Source organism: Ascaphus truei, chromosome 7 (genome assembly GCF_040206685.1).
Source record: "Ascaphus truei isolate aAscTru1 chromosome 7, aAscTru1.hap1, whole genome shotgun sequence".
In the NCBI taxonomy this organism is placed as follows: Eukaryota; Metazoa; Chordata; class Amphibia; order Anura; family Ascaphidae; genus Ascaphus; species Ascaphus truei.
This window is the reverse complement of record NC_134489.1, coordinates 18,265,935-18,284,776: the sequence shown is the minus strand read 5'-3', so window position 1 is coordinate 18,284,776 and position 18,842 is coordinate 18,265,935. Positions and strand designations below refer to the sequence as shown.

General features: G+C 50.2%; 1 protein-coding gene across 2 annotated transcripts in view; it reads left to right on the top strand.

Moving 5' to 3' along the window:
• The window catches only part of ITGB2 (integrin subunit beta 2), an 89,101-nt gene that overhangs the window by 11,970 nt on the left and 58,289 nt on the right, over positions 1–18,842 (top strand). The window contains exon 1 of one of the 2 annotated variants that reach the window (XM_075607139.1): positions 9,978–10,220. The exons of the other annotated variant lie outside the window; for it this stretch is intronic. The gene's annotated coding sequence lies outside the window, so the exon portion shown is untranslated. Of the gene's footprint in view, positions 1–9,977; positions 10,221–18,842 lie in introns of those variants that run through there. 2 annotated transcript variants of the gene reach the window in all.

Genomic DNA, 18,842 nt, shown 5'->3' with positions numbered 1-18,842 from the left:
ATCTGGTAGACTACCAAATTCGAGATCCGGTCGCTAGTATCATCCGGCACGCCGTTGAAAAAAGGAACCCAGCCCTTCTGAAACGTGCGCCCAATGACTTGGTGGCCTTACTCATGCGAGAATGGGACAAATTTGAAGTGGACAATTGCTTGCTCTATCGGGTGGTGCAATATCATAATCACCCGGATAGGAGACAACTAGTCCTACCCAAGAACTTACAATACCTGGTGTTGAAGTCCCTACACGATGAACACGGGCATCTAGGTGTAGAGAAGACTTTTGGGCTAGTCCGAGACCGGTTCTTCTGGCCCAAGATGCGGGAAGCAGTGGAACAACACTGCCGCCGTTGTTCCCGGTGCATTCAACGCAAGACGTTGCCTACCAGAGCAGCTCCCATGGCCCATCTTAAGAGTTCCGGTCCAATGGACTTGGTGTGTATGGACTTTTTATGTATCGAACCTGATAGCCGAGGCATCGGTAACGTGCTGGTCATCACGGACCATTACACCCGATATGCACAGGCCTTCCCCACAAAAGACCAGAAGGCTATCACGGTCGCGAAAGTTCTATGGGAAAAGTTCTTCGTTCATTACGGTCTTCCAAACCGACTTCACTCCGACCAAGGGCGAGACTTTGAGAGTACTCTGATTCGAGAATTACTTAAAATGCTGAACGTCGCCAAGTCCCGGACGACTCCGTACCACCCCGAAGGAGATGCTTTGCCTGAACGATTCAACAGGACCCTGTTGGACATGCTTGGAACTCTGAAGGGAACGCAGAAAGCAGAATGGAGTCGTCACGTAGAAGCGTTGGTACACGCGTATAATTGTACTCGCCATGAGTCCACGGGATTCTCCCCGTACTTCCTCATGTTTGGGCGGGAGGCAAGACTCCCCGTAGATGTGCGTCTTCGAGTCTCAACGGATGGGATACACAATGCTACCCATTTCCAGTATGTGCAAAGGCTAAAGGACAGTTTGCAACAAGCCTACCAACAGGCTGAGAAGTCTACAGCTAAACTGAATGCTGGCAATAAGAGACGATACGACAATAAAGTCAAATATCGAGAGTTACGTCCTGGTGACGCTGTGTTACTTCGTAATTTGGGAGTCCCCGGAAAACATAAACTGGCAGACCGATGGAGAGATGGCGTATATGAGGTAGAGTCACAGATGCCCGGCCTCCCGGTCTATCGCATCAAAGACACAGACGGCCGGGTAAAGGTTTGGCACCGTAATCACCTTCTCCCTATTCCCCAAGTGGGAGACGAAGAAGAAGAAATACAGGCCACACCGCTCAACGGTGAGTCCGATCTATCAGAGGTGGGTCAAGAGACTGTAAATAACGAGACCCACTCTGAAACTCCTGAAGACCCTATGGAGGGACCCTCTCAAAGGGACTATTCCACAGAAGGGGCATCTCCCGGAGGAGCTACGGGTAAAGGGCCCCGTAGGCCAACGCCTACTAAGGTGGCACCAACAGGCCAGCCTTTGGATCCACAGAGCCCGAGCTTTGTGTCTAACAGAGACTGTACAGAGACAATTCTCCCCTCAAGGGAAGAGGCTGAGCCTCAGGACTATGTGTATTACTCCCCCGAGGGAGTCGCAGAGGAACAACTCCGTAGGGGCCAAAGAGTCAGGTACCCTCCAAATCGGGTAACCTATGATCAAGTTGGGGCACCCCATTATGAGGCTCAGCAGTGGGCTCGCAGCAGAGTACAGTCAGTTATTGTGATGTTCAGTGAAATGTACAATCTGATGTAGAGCTGATATAGTGAAATCACGGTTGGTTGTTGAAATTTTCATTATATAAGTGTGATTATGCATTTTTAATATATAACGTTTGTGTATAGTAGTAAGTTATGTGGTCCAAGCGGGGACGTTGGAGTTTCACCAGGGGGAGGATGTAGCCAGGTCCCCCTCGCGCACTCACCCCCCCCTTCCCTCTGTCCCGCGAGCCGCACGTTGCCCGGTAGTCAGGGACGCGAGCGGCATCGGAATCCCTGGTAGCTAGGGACGCGAGCGGGCCGGTTGCCGGGGACGCGATCGGGCCGTTGCTAAGGCCGCGATCGCGTTGCCACCGGCCCGGCGGCTGAAGCAGGGCGCCGCCATTACCGGTGCTGTTGCGCATGCGCAGGGCAGGAGACAGCGCGGGAGGCCCCCACACAGCTTACGCACACCCAAGGCGGGAAGGACAGCCCCCAGGGTGCACAGGGGCAGACACACGTGACGCCAGGGAGCCAATCGGAAGGCTGGATTCCCCTGCTCCCAGAGAGATACATTTTCGCGGGGTTTTGCAGAGGAAGTCATTCATGATCCGGACCAGCTAGGGGTAAGAGGTGGATGCAAGGGTCAGTGACCCTCTGCATTAGGCCAGCAGCCCCCAGGCCCCCAGTTAGGTCCTGAGCCACTTAATAGCTTGTGGAGTATAGGGACAGGCCCTAGATAGGGACACTGACCCATTTATTGGTAACTTAGTCAGGGACACAGTGCTAAAGCCGTGCGGCCCTGCGAGGTGGGTTCTGGGCTCAGAACACTATCAAAGACCCTGGGACTAGGTGATATTATCCGCGCTGGAATTCACCCAACGCGGTGTGGAGGACAACGTCGGATCGGGCGGATCTCCGGTGATATCGCGGTACCCGTGGCTGGAGCCCGGGCAGGTAACCTGCAACTCATGTGCACCAACCAGGCCTATCACCAGACATAGTGGCTGCGCAGTCACACATACATATGCAGACATTGGTATATGATTTTGGGAGTGCAAGACATTTGGGTGGGGGTTACTGGACACAGGGTGGGGAGTCTGCGGGAGGTTAGCGTCCGCCGTGACGCCTAGAGGTGGTAGCGTCCGCCGTGACGCCTAGAGTGGTTAGCGTCCGCCGTGGCGCATGTGTTGATATGGAATGTGATAAGTTGCTGCATGTAGTAAAGTCAATAGTTATATAGAGCTGTCTGTGTGGTCATTGTGTATTGTCCTGCGAGGAACTACTTCCCCTCTGGTGGGAGCCATCGCAGGTGGAGGCGCTGCATCATTAGTATTGTAATATATTGCCCCAGGTTCCCTTAGCGGAGGCTCAGCCTTCTGTGAGCTAACAGGTATAGCACCACGCACCCCCTTGGTAACATTGCATGTTCTCTCCACGCACGCAATATATGCGATTGGGTGGGGTGATATGACCGTTACATAAGTAATTAGGAGCCAGTGAAAAGGTTCATCCATGGGCCATCGCGGAATAAAAACGGGGCTAGTGGTTCAGGAACACTGCACTAAACAACAGAGAACCATTAAGAACAGATAGGGTCATAATATTCTGTCCGGGATGTGATTATATAATAAAAGTATCATTACATGTGTCATGGAACAGGTATACCCCTGTCCGCACTTCTGTTTCACCCCCCCCCCCCTTTTTCTTGTAGCCCTGCTTGTCAGCTTTCTTAATGCCAGCTGTATGTGTTTGGTGCTGCACACAAACATAGTGCTTGTGTGGTAAATGCAGTGCCATTTCCCCTCTCCCAGCAGCTTGCTGCATTAAAGATGTTACATTATTGCTACATGTTGTAGCTTCCCCAGACACTCCTGTGAGTTGCCATGGCAGCCTCAGCCTTTCTCTCTAATGGGCTAGTCTGCTTTCTCCCCCTCTGCTCTGCCCACAGATGGTCTGCCCCAGACTATCTTACTACCCAGCACACATTGCTTTTTCCTTTTCCACCATTCCTCTGGACTCTTGAGTACCTCGCTGAAACCCCTGTAATGGTGCTGCAGGATTATCTTTTCACCTCCCTTTACTACTAAGCACACACATAGATATTAGACCTACACCTCTACACAAGAAACTGTATTTACCTACTTTCTCCAAAATAAAGTAAGAAAAGAAACAGACCTTGTCGTGCTTGGAAAAGAGGGCGAGTTGGCACTATCTGAGCTAAGTCATTCTACACGTGACCCTCTGGCTTCCAGAATAGTGAAAAGATATCGTGTGCCTTACAGACACTTACAGGAGCTGCTACTCCAGACTCCATGATAACATAGGGCAGTCTCTGCAAACAAAGGAATCACCAAGTAGCTCAAACTGCAAACAGCCTGCAACCTTAACAGACAAGCAGCAGCCTACACTGCACAGCAGCTTTGCAACAAACAGTGCTTCCCACACAAAACCTAACTGCCTTTTCTCTGTCTGAGTTCACCCTCTGCACAGCCCCATAGTGAGGAGCCACCATCTCACCTACCCCCTGCGCACGTCCCCACGGCCAGTGCCATCAAGGGCCACGCCACCGGACACCCGCTAGGACACGGGTCAGAGCCACCGGACACCTGTGAGTACAGCTACCCCTACGCTGCACGCTGCAGGACACCGCTCGTCATCATCTGAAACAGACGCCCATCGCTGACAAGGTAAAAGACCGCACGCCACACGCACTGGCAAAAGGCCTACACACACCTACAGCATGGCAGAACTCAGAGCCTCACCAGACATCACGCAGGAAAGCGATCACTCAGACACAGAGAACGCCGCGCAACCGCAACAGGCGCAGGCAGGCGCAAGGCCCAAACGGACAGTCACACTGACACAAAAGGCCCACGAAAAATATGAGACTGACATTAAAGCGCACTGCGCTAAATTAGAGTTGGCCTGGGAAACAACCGCATTGGAGTTACGCAATGTTGTTAGTATTGGCGATAATGCACAACAGCTCGCGCAGGCAATTATTCAAATAAAGTCTAATCACTCGTGCTACCAAGGGCTGTCAGAAACATACATCACCTACTTGACCAGAACCAACACCGGCGAAAGCCTGCAAGAAAGAGACTTACAAAACAACATTGATCTTGCACGTGACAGCCGCGTGCGGGCCGCCATCACAGATGCGCGAAGCGTGAGAAAAGAGCTCCTCCTGGAGACCGCGTCACAGCGCTCAAGCACATCCAGACATTCTTCAAGGTCAGCAAGATCAGCGCAATCTCACGCGTCTAGCGCAAGCGCAAGCGCTACCAAGGCGCGAGCCACCGCAGAGGCTGCACGTGCCAGGGCCGAATATGGTCGGAGAGAGGCAACCGTACGGGCAGAAAGAGCGCGCATAGAAGAGGAAGAGCGAAACGCCGCCGCGCGTAGAAAGGCCGAATTGGACGCGGATCTAGAGGCCCTAAATCAAGAGAAGGAAGCCGCCGCCGCCATAGCCCAAGCTGAAGTCCTAGAAGCAGCCGCGAGACAGGACGGCGGGGAGCAACCGTACAGACGGATCGCCTCAGAGGATCCAGCCCAACGCACTGAAGACTATGTAAGGAGCCTCTTCAGCGTAAACACCAGCGCACCATCTCAACACGGAGGGAGTGACACTACAGACACCGAAGACTTGCTAGGTCCAAGAGGAGAAGACGCTGCTCCGTCAATGGCACATGCTGCCTGGGATAGCCACAGCCGCAACAGTGATCCACACGTCAGCGCGCACACGGATGCACTACAACGGGCTCGCCATCCAGGTACACCCACAAGGGAGAACACAGCCCCTCACACTAGCCAGCAGCCATCACGCGTCCACGCCAAGGAAGAGGCAACCGCACAGACCGTCTCAGCAATTACCTCAGAGCGGGACAAACACGCCGATGCCTCAGGTCTGACAGACATAGCCAAGTACATGATCCGGTGCGATCTGGTGCACGCAGGACTCATCAGCTTCGACGACCGCCCTGAGAACTACCGGACGTGGAAGTTCACGTTCAAAGACGCAATCACCAGCTTGGACTTCTCAGCAAGGGAAGAGCTCAACCTATTAGTCAAGTTCCTGGGGAACGAATCCAGAGAGTACGCAAAAAGGCTGCGGGCAGCAAACGCGCATCAACCCCAAGTAGGTCTCGACCTAGTGTGGGAAAGGCTAGAAGAGTCCTACGGCAGCCCCGATGCAGTCGAGGAGTCGCTCTTCAAAAGAGTCGACAGCTTCCCCAAGATCACAAATAAAGACTACTCGAAGTTACGAGATCTTGGAGACCTGCTGCAAGAACTGGAGTTTGCAAGGAAAGACCATTCCTTAATAGGTCTCAACGTCCTAGACTCAGCTCGTGGAGTGAGACCCATCCTGGAGAAGCTACCCTTCAACCTCCAAGAAAAATGGATCTCACAAGGCTCCAAATACAAAAGGGAGAAGCAAGTCGTCTACCCCCCATTCTCAGTTTTCTTGAGCTTCATTCGCGAAGCAGCAAGGACAAAGAACGACCCCAGCTTCTTCTTAGGTGCGCAAACCACATACAGTGCAAGCAGCCTGAGGAACGAGAGACCAGCGACGAGATATGGTAACCCCCAAACACCCATCTCGACCCGCAGGACGAACGTGCCTCCCACGACCCAAACTACTCCCGATCAGTCGGTCGCCGGAGACAAGGAACCAAGGGACCCAAACAGGGAATGTCCCATACACAAGAAGCCACACCCACTCAACAAGTGCTTTGGGTTCAGGATGAAGTCTCTAGAGGAACGCAAGAGGTTACTTGGAGAATTTGGAGTTTGCTTCAAGTGCTGCGGTTCCACGACTCACCTAGCCAGGGACTGTAAAGAAGAAATCAAATGCACAGTGTGCGAAAGTGACAAGCACGTGACGGCGTTACACCCAGAGGCGCTGACACTCCACCAACTCAAGAACCCATCCTCCGTAGCGGAGCACGGCGGGGAGAAAGAAGAAGGAGAGCTAACATCCGTCACATCTCAGCGCACTGAGGTTTGCGGAAAAGAAGGTGACAAAATGTCCTGCTCCAAAATATGCCTTGTCGCAGTGCACCCCCAGGGACAACCTGAGAAGGCTATTCGGATGTACACAATCCTCGACGACCAGAGCAACCGATCGCTGGTCAGGTCAGAGTTTTTCGACATGTTTAACATACAAGACGGTGCTTCTCCTTACACTCTCAAAACGTGCGCAGGGCGAATGGAGACCACAGGGAGAAGAGTGAATGGCTACACCATATGCTCAATAGACGGCAAAGTGAACATGCCCCTTCCCACACTCATCGAGTGCAACCACATGGCCACAAACAGGGACGAGATTCCCACACCAGACGTGGCACTCCATTACCCCCACCTCAAAGGAATAGCCAACCACATCCGGCCGATAGAACAAGGCGCGAAGATCCTGCTGCTGCTCGGTAGGGACATCATGAGGGTACATAAAGTCCGTAAACAGCATAACGGACCCCACAACGCGCCATACGCCCAAAGACTTGACCTAGGATGGGTGATAGTGGGCAACGCGTGCACCAACAAAGAGCACGGGCAAGACTACGTTGATGCCCGCAGAACGGTGGTGACAGAATGTGGACACACATCTCTCTCTGAACCATGTCTTGGCCATCTCCAAGTGACCGAAGGGCCAAGTGAAGAGAAAAGATAAGGTCATACCTCTGAGATCAACAAAGACATCCTCACGTCGAGGGGATGCGACAATGGCCTAGGATGCTCAGTAGTCCAGACAGCTAAGGATGACGAGTCGATTCCACCGAAGGAAGAAAGTAACCTCCCAAAGGTGACCGACAAAGGGATCGTCCAAAAGGCAATGGACAATCAGACAATACTCCCGCGAGCAATGGCACAACTAAGACGTACAGTTATTCCTCGCCACAGAGTATCAAGTGACAAAGCACCCAGCTGCCATGGCTGGCACAGCTGCAAAAGATTGCGCCCTACAGGTGAAGTTCCAGTGTCAAAAAGACTGTCGTCTCACACATCCAAAAAGAGACAGCCACAGAGACATTTCATAAAGGGTTTTACTAGGGCAAAAGAGACTGTTCTTCGTTACGTCTGGGGAGACAATAACCTCCCGATGGTAGTCAACAAAGAGACACGAAAGCGCTTAACCAAATTACGGGGAGATGTTCTCGTGCAAGAGGAATGCACCAATGACCTACGGTGCACAGCGTCCCAGACAACAAGGGACGATGACAAGCAAACATCATCAAGGGAAGATAGAGGATTCCCGAAGTTAACAGTCAAGGAACTCTCTAAAGACGGACTAAGCAGTTGGGTGACTCCGCTACCATTCCGTTCACCAAGAAGGCGCTTCCCAAACAATGGAGAACGTGCCATCTCTAGGTTCACTTCGCACCTCTGTGACCTACAAAGGGAACCAGAGACCAAAAACAACCTTGTGGCCTTCGTCCAGAGGATATTCCTTGCCGGCCACGCAAAGCCAGCACCTCTAATGGAGGAAGGTGAAGAATGTCAGTACCTCCAATCACCTGGGGCCTACCGCCCTCAGGAACCCGATCAAATCCGGGTAATGTTCAACCCGAGCACTCAGCTTCAGTCTCTCTGAGAGACGCCCTCTTTACTGGACTAGATTCGACAACCAGTCTTCCAGAAGTGTTGTTCCGCTTCCGCAAGGAACCAAACGCCATCTCCTTCTGCCGAACGCCAGGTGATAGAGCGACAAGCTACCACGACTGGCGCACTTACAAGGGGATGTGCTCTGTGGATAAAACTGCAGAGACAAAAGGACTGTTTTCTCACAAGGCTAAAAGGAAACAGTGCCAGAGACTCTTACAAAAGACATTGTGTTGCATCAAGCTAACCAAGAGCTGTGCATCCACCCGGCTTCCCTTACTGGAAGGTTGGCCAAAGAACTTTAACGCCAGTGGTACCGGCCGGTATAACCTTGCTATGGGAATATGGACCTTTGCATTGTTATGTTATGTTTGCATTGCACATATGTTCCACATAGCATGTTATATAGTGGTATCTACAGATACAAGACGGGGAGTGTCATGGAACAGGTATACCCCTGTCCGCACTTCTGTTTCACCCCCCCCCCCTTTTTCTTGTAGCCCTGCTTGTCAGCTTTCTTAATGCCAGCTGTATGTGTTTGGTGCTGCACACAAACATAGTTCTTGTGTGGTAAATGCAGTGCCATTTCCCCTCTCCCAGCAGCTTGCTGCATTAAAGATGTTACATTATTGCTACATGTTGTAGCTTCCCCAGGCACTCCTGTGAGTTGCCATGGCAGCCTCAGCCTTTCTCTCTAATGGGCTAGTCTGCTTTCTCCCCCTCTGCTCTGCCCACAGATGGTCTGTACCCAGACTATCTTACTACCCAGCACACATTGCTTTTTCCTTTTCCACCATTCCTCTGGACTCTTGAGTACCTCGCTGTAACCCCTGTAATGGTGCTGCAGGATTATCTTTTCACCTCCCTTTACTACTAAGCACAGTTAGACCTACACCTCTACACAAGAAACTGTATTTACCTACTTTCTCCAAAATAAAGTAAGAAAAGAAACAGACCTTGTCGTGCTTGGAAAAGAGGACGAGTTGGCACTATCTGAGCTAAGTAATTCTACACGTGACCCTCTGGCTTCCAGAATAACATGAGAAAACAACGTGCGGCAAGATTAGGCCAAAATTTGTCAAACTGTGACCTTCACCCATTTGTCAAACCGTGACCTTCAACCATTTGTCCAACCGTGACCTTCAACCATTTGTCCAACCGTGACCTACAACCATTTGTCCAACCGTGACCTTCAACCATTTGTCCAACCGTGACCTTCAACCATTTGTCCAACCGTGACCTTCAACCATTTGTCCAACTGTGACCTTCAACCATTTGTCCAACCGTGACCTTGAACCATTTGTCCTACCGTGACCTTCAAGAAATGTTATGCGTAGAATGATACGTCCCTAAAAACATTCTTGGCTTGCTCATTACTGCCAGAAGCTGCCCATCAACTGGCTCCAGGCAACTATTATATATGTATTCCACCAAGGTGAATACGTTCACTGTTCGTTATTCCTGTGGGTTAAAAGGCAGAGGGTGCCAGGTACAACAGGAGATTAACATTTCAGCTACAGTAGGAGCATTCTTAGCAAAATGTTGCTATTGTCTTATTGTCTCAAAGACGTTGCAGATGGAGGCCCGAGCTTCGGAGGTTTTCTGTATCATAGCAAAGAGTGGCACGTTGGGTGACGTGGGCGGAGTTGCCATGTTTCAGCAGAGTTCAGGTTTTGTAAACCGCACACTATGTGCTTTCTGCTGTGCACAGAAAGGAACACACCTCTGAGAACCCAGACAGACCCGCAATCAGAAAGGAAACCAGAAAGAGGAAGATTTGTAAACTGCCGAGTGCAGAAATATGCGCTCGTTACAATCAACTATGAATGTGTTCCACGCGCTTTGAGGGAATGAAATCCAAAATGAAGTGACATTTCTAGTGAATAGTGATGTGCAGACTGAAAAATTAAAGGTAAGGCTCTCTGAACACATCGCTTTGCCGATACGCTCAGGGGAGGTCCGTTTACTTAAGTCTCCCAGCTGCAAAACGGGAGGAAAACCAGTGCAAAAAAACAGCACCTGATTTAGTAATGAAAAAAAATCCCATTGTGTGCAAGTGGAGATTTTATTTGCACTAGATTAACACAGGGGGCTCCGCTCCAGTCCTCAAGACAAACCCCCCTCAACAGGTCAGGTTTTCAGGATACTGCAGCTTCAGCACAGGTGGGGCAATCAGAGGCTCAGTCGAGCCTCTGATTGTGCCACCTGTGCTGAAGCAGGGATATCCTGAAAACCTGACCTGTTGGGGGGGGGAGGGGGGGGCGCGGACGACTTGAGGACTGCAGTTGAGCACCCCTGGTATAGCAGGTGGGAGACTTCAATACATTACCCCAGAGGCTCTTACAAGGACAGTCCTGCTTAGAGGACAATTCAAAATAAGCAATTTAGCAATGTTATTCGCTTTCAGTTCCTTAAAACAATCTACGCACTCAACGTAAACATTTTAATTGTGAAACTCCTTGTCCGCTGTAATTCTCCCTCTAACAGCTCGTTATTTTCCTAATTGAGTCCTATGTACAAAGCGATACAAATGGCTTTTTTGGTGCAAATTGTCGCACGGAAATGTAATTTTCAATTGTGCTTGGCTTTGCTTATGTACAAGCCTGAAATTCCCCAAATCTGCGTGCAAATATTACTTTTTACTTTCTTGGTGAACAGAAACAGACTCTGTAAGGCGTATGTGAATAGTATGTACTAAGAACAAATGTTCCAGTGCTGCCAGCAAAAAAAAAATCATCCGACAAGTTCGACTTGGCATAAACCCTGAAATGTCTCTTTATATTATTAGCGCAGAATGAACTATATATCAACCTACAATGTATTTGACACACAACGGATGTTTCATTATGTTATCAGGAAGGGCAGAAGGAGTGGTGAGTGCAGAAGGAGTGGTGAGTGCAGAAAGAGTGGTGAGTGCAGAAGGAGTGGTGAGTGCAGAAGGAGTGGTGAGTGCAGAAGGAGTGGTGAGTGCAGAAGGAGTGGTGAGTGCAGAAAGAGTGGTGAGTGCAGAAAGAGTGGTGAGTGCAGAAAGAGTGGTGAGTGCAGAAAGAGTGGTGAGTGCAGAAGGAGTGGTGAGTGCAGAAGGAGTGGTGAGTGCAGAAGGAGTGGTGAGTGCAGAAGGAGTGGTGAGTGCAGAAGGAGTGGTGAGTGCAGAAGGAGTGGTGAGTGCAGAAGGAGTGGTGAGTGCAGAAAGAGTGGTGAGTGCAGAAAGAGTGGTGAGTGCAGAAAGAGTGGTGAGTGCAGAAAGAGTGGTGAGTGCAGAAAGAGTGGTGAGTGCAGAAAGAGTGGTGAGTGCAGAAAGAGTGGTGAGTGCAGAAGGAGTGGTGAGTGCAGAAGGAGTGGTGAGTGCAGAAGGAGTGGTGAGTGCAGAAGGAGTGGTGAGTGCAGAAGGAGTGGTGAGTGCAGAAGGAGTGGTGAGTGCAGAAGGAGTGGTGAGTGCAGAAGGAGTGGTGAGTGCAGAAGGAGTGGTGAGTGCAGAAGGAGTGGTGAGTGCAGAAGGAGTGGTGAGTGCAGAAGGAGTGGTGAGTGCAGAAGGAGTGGTGAGTGCAGAAGGAGTGGTGAGTGCAGAAGGAGTGGTGAGTGCAGAAGGAGTGGTGAGTGCAGAAGGAGTGGTGAGTGCAGAAGGAGTGGTGAGTGCAGAAGGAGTGGTGAGTGCAGAAGGAGTGGTGAGTGCAGAAGGAGTGGTGAGTGCAGAAGGAGTGGTGAGTGCAGAAGGAGTGGTGAGTGCAGAAGGAGTGGTGAGTGCAGAAGGAGTGGTGAGTGCAGAAGGAGTGGTGAGTGCAGAAGGAGTGGTGAGTGCAGAAGGAGTGGTGAGTGCAGAAGGAGTGGTGAGTGCAGAAGGAGTGGTGAGTGCAGAAGGAGTGGTGAGTGCAGAAGGAGTGGTGAGTGCAGAAGGAGTGGTGAGTGCAGAAGGAGTGGTGAGTGCAGAAGGAGTGGTGAGTGCAGAAAGAGTGGAGAGTGCAAAAGGAGTGGTGAGTGCAGGAGTGGTGAGTGTAGAAGGAGTGGTGAGTGCAGAAGGAGTGGTGAGTGCAGGAGTGGAGAGTGCAGAAGGAGTGGTGAGTGGTGAGTGCACAAGGAGTGGTGAGTGCACAAGGAGTGGTGATTGGTGAGTGCAGAAGGAGTGGTGAGTGCAGAAGGAGTGGTGAGTGGTGAGTGCAGAAGGAGTGGTGAGTGCAGAAGGAGTGGTGAGTGCAGAAGGAGTGGTGAGTGCAGAAGGAGTGGTGAGTGCAGAAGGAGTGGTGAGTGCAGAAGGAGTGGTGAGTGCAGAAGGAGTGGTGAGTGCAGAAAGAGTGGAGAGTGCAAAAGGAGTGGTGAGTGCAGGAGTGGTGAGTGTAGAAGGAGTGGTGAGTGCAGAAGGAGTGGTGAGTGCAGGAGTGGAGAGTGCAGAAGGAGTGGTGAGTGGTGAGTGCACAAGGAGTGGTGAGTGCACAAGGAGTGGTGATTGGTGAGTGCAGAAGGAGTGGTGAGTGCAGAAGGAGTGGTGAGTGGTGAGTGCAGAAGGAGTGGTGAGTGCAGAAAGAGTGGTGAGTGCAGAAGGAGTGGTGAGTGCAGAAGGAGTGGTGAGTGCAGAAGGAGTGGTGAGTGCAGAAGGAGTGGTGAGTAAAGACAGTGACTCTATAAACTACAGGTATAACATTGAGTTTAAAGAAGAGGACCCTGGTTCAATTCCCGGTATCAGCTCCTTGTGACCTTGGACAAGTCACTTAATCTCCCTGTGTCTCAGGCACCAACAACACACCCAGATGACACAGAGACATAGATGCAGCATTTACCTCCTGATATTGACGCTACTCGTCTGGCAAGCTGACTCGCATGGGGCAAAATGGGAGATACTATGGGGGTCATGTATCAAAGTCTCCCAGCTTCAATACCGGAGCAAGAAAACGGCACCAAACATTTTAAACTAAAACATAACACTGTTTCCTATGGGACATTTTTCTTTGATGGATTTAGTGCAGTTTTGGAGTTCCAGTTTTACAGCCGGAAGAGTTTCATCCGTAACCCCCACTGACTTGAGGCACCTAATAGAAAAACACCTCTCTATGCATTATTGGTAAACAATAAGTCACAGATGCATTCTGTGTCTGTGTCACCGTATGGGGCGAGGAAGAAAACCCCGCCTATCACACATCTATGAATGTACAGCTACAGAGTAATGACCTGCCAGCGTCTCTAGGCATTTGGGCTTCAGCAGTGTTGACTCCATAAGACATTTGGGAACAATGTGGAAATGAAAAAATGATGTTTCATCATTAATAGTTCTAGTTTCTGTATGTAGCGTTCCCGTTGGAGTTCTATTTGTAAAAGTACTTTTGCAAGCAGAGATAGGTTTGAAGGCCGTATAATACATGGTAGGGGGGTTGAGAGATAGATGAGGTGGGATTGCGGGAGTGGGGTTGAGTAATAGAGGAGGGGGGTATTGAGTGATAGAGGAGGGGGGGAGAGAAATACATGGAGGACGAGGGAGTGTGAAACGGTTGCAGATCTAGAGGAGGGTGAGAGAGCGAGGTGGTGTGCTAGAGCAGGGGGGCGCAAACTTTTTTCCCTGCGCCCCCCTGCCGGCTGTCCCCTCACTCCCGCGCCCCCCCCAACCCCAACCCCAACCCCAACCCCAACCCCAACCCCAACTTACCCTCGCACCGGCGTAATGACGTCACGTTGCCATAGCAACGTGACGTCACATGACCTCGCAGCGTCATTTTGACGCCGCGTTGCCATGGCGACGCCGGGACGAAGCCGCCGGAGCCACGGGTAAGTATGGTTTACAGAGGCCCTGCAGCTCCCCCGGCACTTAATTTAAGTGCCTTCGGGAAGCGCGCGGGGCCTCTGTAAACCCCGCGCCCCCCGTCGACAGTCTCGCGCCCCCCACAGATTGCGCACCGCTGTGCTAGAGAAAGAGGGGGCCCGCAAGGCTGCCAACACAAGGGGGCCCCGGTAGAAACTAGTCCTGGGCCCTGAGAAAAGCTGTCAGTGGCCCTGTACATAATAATAATAATAATAATAGCATGTTCTTGTATAGCGCTGCTAATTATACGCAGCGCTTTACAGAGACATTTTGCAGGCACAGGTCCCTGCCCCGTAGAGCTTACAATCTATGGTTTTGGTGCCTGAGGCACAAGGAGATAAAGTGACTTGCCCAAGGTCACAAGGAGCCGACACCGGGAATTGAACCAGGTTCCCCTGCTTCAAATTCTCAGTGCCAGTCAGTGTCTTTACTCACTGAGCCACTCCCTCATAGCACATAATAAGCATATTAAAATCAATTATCCAGCAAAACAAATGTGGAATAACAATACATTTCAATAGGTTCAAGACTGTTGTAGAGACCTCTGTTTCAACCACTGCAGGGTTAGAGGAACCTGCTATCCCCTCTCAGTGTTCCTTTGGGTGCTTCATTCCTGCCAGTTAACTCCAGGTCAAGTAGAGAGATAATAGCCCTGTTTGTGTATGCCCATTGGCTGATATGTTTTCAACTTTGTTATAATAGAGTAAGATATGAAGAAAGACCAGCCTGGATCTTTATCACCCTGCTGAGCTGCCCGGAGTTGGTCGGTAAAGTGCAGATGAGCGTACTCCAGTAGAATTCTCCATGCCTGGGAGACATGGGTTTCACTGAAGGGCTACACAGGTTTAGGATGTTAGAGAGCAGTATCCCTGTAATAAATCAGCCTGCGGTCCTGCTTGTAACTCACAAGTCTCAAGAAACCGCACATCTCACAAGCTGGGCCGGTGCAACCACTAGGCGGCTTAGGCAGTCGCCCAGGGCAGCCCATTTTGGGGGCTGGTGGGAGTGGTGGTGGAAGAGGGTGGTAAGCGCAGGACAGCAGCAGCAGAGGAGGAGGACGGTGGGCAGCGCGGGAGAGGAGGACGACGGCAGGAGCAGAGCAGGGTGGCAGAGGACGGCATGCAGTGGCGGGAGAAGAGAACGGAGGATTGTGGGAGCAGGGCAGCAGAGGACAATGGCCGGGGAGGAGCGTGCCCCAGCGGTCCGACTGAAGTCTTCACTGACTTCCGGTGTCTGCCGCTGCTACAGCGCAGCTCCTCCTCCTGCTGCCCTGCCGACGTCCTCCTCCTCTGTCCTCTTCTCCCGCTGCCGTCCTCTTCCTCTGCTGCCCTGCTCCACCAAAACCAGGTAGGCATTGCTAAGGGCGATGAGAGGAGGAGGGGGAGAGGAGTAAGTGGCGGTGGGGGTGAGAGAAAGCGGAGGAGGGGGGTGATTGAGGAGTGTGAAGGCGGTAAGAGAGGAGGAGTGGGGGGGACGGACATGAGATGAGAGGATGAGGGGGGGGGGAGAATGGGGCTATAATAAAACATACATTATTTTATTTACTCCCGCACGGGGAAGCAGTTTCACTGCATATTGAATATAAATGAAAGGGTGAGACAGTGTGAGAGACCATCCAGTTTCATTCTATGGCTGAATAATAAACACAACAGGCTGTTTTAAGGGAAATCTTCATTTCCTGAGCCAGAGACACTAATCTATAATAGGAACTCCAAGGGGTAGTGCTTAGACTCACTTCTCATTTCTTCACCCATCAAAACCACCATCTAAAAGACAAACCTGGAGTTTTACTGTATACATCGAGATGGAGCAACAGTTTCTCATTTTCAGCTAGTTGGTCCTACACCTTGTGTATGAATAGGGTCGCCAGACATCCCATATATACAGGATTGTCCCTTATTTCATGGACTTGACCCGTTCTCACGGAAAGGTCGGTCGGGACGCATAATTGTCCCGTATTTTAGCGCCTTGAGGTCAAATGCCTGAACTTCTATGTGAGAGTGATAGTTCCTATTTCCGATAGATGTCATGTTATTAAATTATTAAAATAACAACGTTAGGACACTGCCTGGTCATCTCATAATACCATGACACCCACTCCTACAGGCGTTACGTTTTCTCCCACCGCTATTTATTGGTTCAGTGCGCCTCTTTCCCCCGCCCAGCCAAGAGCAGAGATGATGAAAACCAAAGAATATAGCGGTCAAGCATGAGATACCGCTCAGCTCCAAGCATTTGCATGTCATTCAGCGCCAATTTTGACGTCACACTTTCCTACTGCATTTCGGCGCCCCGTATGATAAAAAGCTAAATGTGACAACCCTATGTATGAAGCTTGTTTTGTTCTTACACGTGGCGCTGAGCTAAACAGGTTAACGCCACCTCAGGCTTGCCGATTTTAATTGGAGCAGAGTCAATGGGAGTTTCCGCTCGACAGTGCCCCGATCGGCACTATCACAGTTTAATAAGTAGCCCCCGTGGCCCATTGGCGCACAGCACTGAGCTGAGTAATACAGAGAGAGCCTGGCAGAAATTCACCTGGGCCCACAGAGTTAGCGGGAGTCTTTATTAAAGTCGCCGGACTGCTAAACGGTTGCAAGACTCAGCACCAGATTTATCCAAGAAAAATGAACCAATGGGATTGTTTCCTCTGATGCATGAGGTGTTGGCCCTAAGAGGGACTGCAGGGTTTCTCCCCTGGGCTAGTAGACATGTGCTAAAGCAAAGAGGATCGCCCCCAACTCGCGAAACCAAAACACAAAAAGGGGCTCCTTTTTATCTAGCCACCAGGCAGCAGAGAGGACCAGTACTACAGGTGGGCTGCGGGCGTCCTCAGTGGGCGTCTAGGTGAGAATGGGGTCAGAAGAAGGAAATTGCAGCATGTGGTAGTGGGTATAATTGCAGCATGTGGTAGTGGATATAATTGCAGCATGTGGTAGTGGGTATAATTGCAGCATGTGGTAGTGGGTATAATTGCAGCATGTGGTAGTGGGTATAATTGCAGCATGTGGTAGTGGGTATAATTGCAGCATGTGGTAGTGGGTATAATTGCAGCATGTGGTAGTGGGTATAATTGCAGCATGTGGTAGTGGGTATAATTGCAGCATGTGGTAGTGGGTATAATTGCAGCATGTGGTAGTGGGTATAATTGCAGCATGTGGTAGTGGGTATAATTGCAGCATGTGGTAGTGGGTATAATTGCAGCATGTGGTAGTGGGTATAATTGCAGCATGTGGTAGTGGGTATAATTGCAGCATGTGGTAGTGGGTATAATTGCAGCATGTGGTAGTGGGTATAATTGCAGCATGTGGTAGTGGGTATAATTGCAGCATGTGGTAGTGGGTATAATTGCAGCATGTGGTAGTGGGTATAATTGCAGCATGTGGTAGTGGGTATAATTGCAGCATGTGATAGTGGGTATAATTGCAGCATGTGGTAGTGGGTATAATTGCAGCATGTGGTAGTGGGTATAATTGCAGCATGTGGTAGTGGGTATAATTGCAGCATGTGGTAGTGGGTATAATTGCAGCATGTGGTAGTGGGTATAATTGCAGCATGTGGTAGTGGGTATAATTGCAGCATGTGGTAGTGGGTATAATTGCAGCATGTGGTAGTGGGTATAATTGCAGCATGTGGTAGTGGATATAATTGCAGCATGTGGTAGTGGGTATAATTGCAGCATGTGATAGTGGGTATAATTGCAGCATGTGGTAGTGGGTATAATTGCAGCATGTGGTAGTGGGTATAATTGCAGCATGTGGTAGTGGGTATAATTGCAGCATGTGGTAGTGGGTATAATTGCAGCATGTGGTAGTGGGTATAATTGCAGCATGTGGTAGTGGGTATAATTGCAGCATGTGGTAGTGGGTATAATTGCAGCATGTGGTAGTGGGTATAATTGCAGCATGTGGTAGTGGGTATAATTGCAGCATGTGGTAGTGGGTATAATTGCAGCATGTGGTAGTGGGTATAATTGCAGCATTTGGTAGTGGATATAATTGCAGCATGTGGTAGTGGGTATAATTGCAGCATGTGGTAGTGGGTATAATTGCAGCATTTGGTAGTGGATATAATTGCAGCATGTGGTAGTGGGTATAATTGCAGCATGTGGTAGTGGGTATAATTGCAGCATGTGGTAGTGGGTATAATTGCAGCATGTGGTAGTGGGTATAATTGCAGCATTTGGTAGTGGATATAATTGCAGCATGTGGTAGTGGGTATAATTGCAGCATGTGGTAGTGGGTATAATTGCAGCATTTGGTAGTGGATATAATTGCAGCATGTGGTAGTGGGTATAATTGCAGCATGTGGTAGTGGGTATAATTGCAGCATGTGGTAGTGGGTATAATTGCAGCATGTGGTAGTGGGTATAATTGCAGCATGTGGTAGTGGATATAATTGCAGCATGTGGTAGTGGGTATAATTGCAGCATGTGGTAGTGGGTATAATTGCAGCATGTGGTAGTGGATATAATTGCAGCATGTGGTAGTGGGTATAATTGCAGCATTTGGTAGTGGATATAATTGCAGCATGTGGTAGTGGGTATAATTGCAGCATGTGGTAGTGGGTATAATTGCAGCATGTGGTAGTGGGTATAATTGCAGCATGTGGTAGTGGGTATAATTGCAGCATGTGGTAGTGGGTATAATTGCAGCATGTGGTAGTGGGTATAATTGCAGCATGTGGTAGTGGGTATAATTGCAGCATGTGGTAGTGGATATAATTGCAGCATGTGGTAGTGGATATAAT